Source organism: Muntiacus reevesi, chromosome 16 (genome assembly GCF_963930625.1).
Source record: "Muntiacus reevesi chromosome 16, mMunRee1.1, whole genome shotgun sequence".
NCBI lineage: Eukaryota > Metazoa > Chordata > Mammalia > Artiodactyla > Cervidae > Muntiacus > Muntiacus reevesi.
Window position 1 is genome coordinate 21,674,568 of NC_089264.1, and position 3,538 is coordinate 21,678,105.

General features: G+C 35.5%; 1 long non-coding RNA gene across 1 annotated transcript; it reads left to right on the forward strand.

Annotated features, from left to right (window-relative positions):
* The first annotated feature begins 427 nt into the window (after positions 1-427).
* LOC136148017 (uncharacterized) lies at positions 428-3,079 on the forward strand. The gene is made up of 3 exons (XR_010659426.1): positions 428-537; positions 1,903-2,058; positions 2,166-3,079. It is a non-coding gene; the product is annotated as an uncharacterized lncRNA (long non-coding RNA).
* The last annotated feature ends 459 nt before the right edge of the window (positions 3,080-3,538 follow it).

Consider the following 3,538-nt stretch of genomic DNA (forward strand, 5'->3'; position numbering starts at 1 on the left):
TAATTATATATGTCAACTTTGTTAGGGCACTATACCCAGATATTTGGTCAAACATTTTTCTAAATGTTTCTGGGAAGGTGTTTTTTAGATGATACTAACACATGAATCAGTAGACTTTGAATAAAGAGTTGCAATTATTTGATAATAAAAGATACATGTATTAGAGGAGATTAATACTTTTGCTTGCTCTAGTAGAATCATGATTCAACATTCTGCCAAGTGGATCAATTAGTCTTAATAACACTCACTAAAGGAACTTGGGATAATCATATGGGGAGTCCTTGCTTGCTTTCCAAGTTTTCATTAAGGGGTTCCCCCAAGTATAGTTACAAATTTGCATAGAGGAGCAAAAGTCCTCATAACATGAAAATGTTTACTAATGAACTTCTACTTACATTAATCTCCACTTACACGTTCCTTCTTTTAACAGATTTTGAAACCTGCAGATTGCCTTCTCTATCATCCTCTGACTGATTTTTGGATGCCAGGATAAAAGGCAAGTCAATTGCAAAGTGAAATTCCAAATCTTGCAAAAAGGTAGGATTACGTACATACTACTATATTCAATTTTTCCACTATAGAGTAGTGTAGACTGTTGTAGAAGTTTTCATATATTATTGAAAACATTGTTGAAGAACTTCTCAACCTTTTACTGCAAAAGGACATTAGGCATAGTTAAATCAGTTAGCAGTCAAAGACAAAGGAAATAGACCCAGATGACAGAATTTGGTTCCTTTTATTTTGATGAAAATTTTACATAAAATGAAAAGCATAAATTGCTGACATCAACAAATTCTTTCATCTGTGTACCTCAAATTGCTATTGAAATATAGGCTTCTGCCATCACACTAGAACCTTGTGTTTTTTTCCGGTTAATATTTGTACCCACTGTCCCAGAGAAAACTACTGTATTCAGTCTTTCCACTATAGAGTAGTGTAGCCTGTTGTAGAAGTTTTCATATATTATATATATATTCATACAGTATGTGCTCTTTTGTGTAAAGTGTCTTTCACTGAAGATATTCTTTGAAATTCATCCATGTTGTTACATGTATCAGTAACTTATTCCTTTTTATTTTGGAGTTGTATTCTGTTATATAAACATCCCACAATTTATGATGGGTTGTCTGCAATGTTTGACAATTATGAATAAAGTTGTGAAGAGAATTTATGTACAGATGTTTTTGCAATCATATATAGCTGTCTTCTTGTATCTCTGGACATTGGGTCTAGGAGCCCTGTCGATTCCAAAATCCATGGATTCTCAAGACCCTTAGGCACAATGGTGTACAAGTCAGCCCTCTCCACCTGTAGGTTCCGCACCCATGGGCACAGGGGGCTGACTGTACTTCCATTTCTCTTGAGCAAATCCCTGGAAATGAAATTGATGGGTCATAGACGAGGTATGTTTTGCTTTACAAGAAACACATGGCTTTTTCCTTAAGTGCTCATACCATTCTCATTTGGTTTTTAAAAATAAGCATGCTTATTGCAATGTGGAGAGGATTGTAAGAGGTCAGGAACACAAGCTGGGAAGCCATTGTATTATCATAGCCAATAGCCAGAAACTAGGTGCAGATTTTACCTAGAATTTCTGTAAAATATTTGTGTGATTTTTAATTGCTCGTAAGGCTGGTATCTGACTCAGATGTGATAGCTAACCACAGGGCTAGTTTTAGCTGTGTGCTTTGGAAATATGTGAGGAATTTAAAACTCATGCACTACTTACGGGAAAGTCCTTCATTTCAGAGAAGGTAATACTTGTAAATCATGCAGGTAAGACATTCCTGTGAGCTTCTGTGCTATTTTCCAGGTGAATGATGAGGTGTCAAATAGATCTGTTCTTTTTTCCCATCACAAGGTTTATATATTTTTTCTTTTTTATTGTAAAATAAAATACAGATCCATAAAAACCACACAAAAGAATTGTATAGCTCTGAATTATTATAAGCTAGATACTATTTTAACTACCGCCTGCGCCAAAATATAAAGTTATGGCAACCACTCCAGAAGCCTCTCCAAGTGACCTGTTCCACACACCTGCCCTTCTCTCCAAAGGTAATCACTTCCCTCTTTTTTATTTTGTCACTTAAGTATGCATTATCATAACTGTAGTTGATTTTGCCTGTTAAAAACTGATGTCTTTTGTCTCTTTTAATCTACAGGTTTATCCTCCATTCTTGTCTCTGCCTTACAGTTTGTTGAAGAACCTAAGCTATTTCACTAAAGTGTCTTGCAGCCTGGACTTTTTTGATTGCATCCTCATGGTGAAGTTCAACATGTTTATCCTCCATATTTCCTGAACATTGACAGATGGGTCCAGGAGCTTGGTCAGACTCAGATTTAGCTCAATGGACCCATTATATCTGACTGTATTTCTAATTTTTAGCAGACCTTGACACTAATTGCCTCAAATCATTTGTTGTGGGTCACAAAAACGCTGATGCTCAATCATTTGGTTTTCAATTATTAGCTAAAGTATTCTTATTGAGATGCTTCTTTCACCTCTTGAGTTACCCAGTACCATGAATCAGAGAGGAACGACCAGATAAATTTTTTGATTTGTGCTCTTTACTCACCTGTTTTTAAGTAAAATATTTCAATTGGTTCCATAACATCCTCTGAAGTTGAGTGATTAGTTTTATAAATGTGTAGTGGGAGGGAATTTGCAAAAGATTTTGAAAAATTCTCTTACCTGGAATGCTAGCAATTGTGCTAGTATTCAAAAGGAATGGCTGTTTTGTCAAGTTTTATATTGTGCGATTTAATTGTGTGTGTGTATGTGTGTGCATGTGTGATGGGAGAAACAAACTGGCACAATAAAAATGTTGGTGAATAATTGTATTTTGGCTAATACACCTAGCACTTCTCATGTTCTACACAGTACATTTTCTGTAAAGCAAGACAAATTACCACTGTATGTCTGTACTATGACATGATTGATACACATTAAGTCACTACCTGTTGGAAATTTCTGTATTTATATAAAAAATTTTGAGTAGCCATTTTACTTACTTCACACATTCTTTCTTACAGAGTATTATATTGTAGGATAAAAGAAAGTTGAAATCATAGTGCTACCTGATTAAGAGTTAATAACGTGAGGCTCTTAATGTTGATCTGACTCACATAATCTTACTTTGTTTTATGTAAGAAGTAGAATAACTTCACCTTCAAAAATAAAAAAAAAGTACCATGCTTCCATGAAAAGGCTGTCCTTTGGTGGCCAGACATTCTAGGACATGGGGTCATGGCCATAATGTGGGCACTGTGGCTGTAGCTCCCATCCAGACTGGGTGACCCCTTTACAGTCAGCATATCTCTGTTCTATGTATTTAAAGAGGGACAACCATAAGGCATCTTTGCTTATACTCCATTGGCAAAAAGGGAATTAAGTAAATTCAGCATGTATTTTTTTTTCAAGCCTCAGCTACAATTGGGAACACACGTTAAGTCTGGAAAATCCTTTCCCCAGGACCTTTTCAACTGATGTCCTCTCTTTACGCTAGCTGATAGCTTTGTTGATATTTAGAATCTT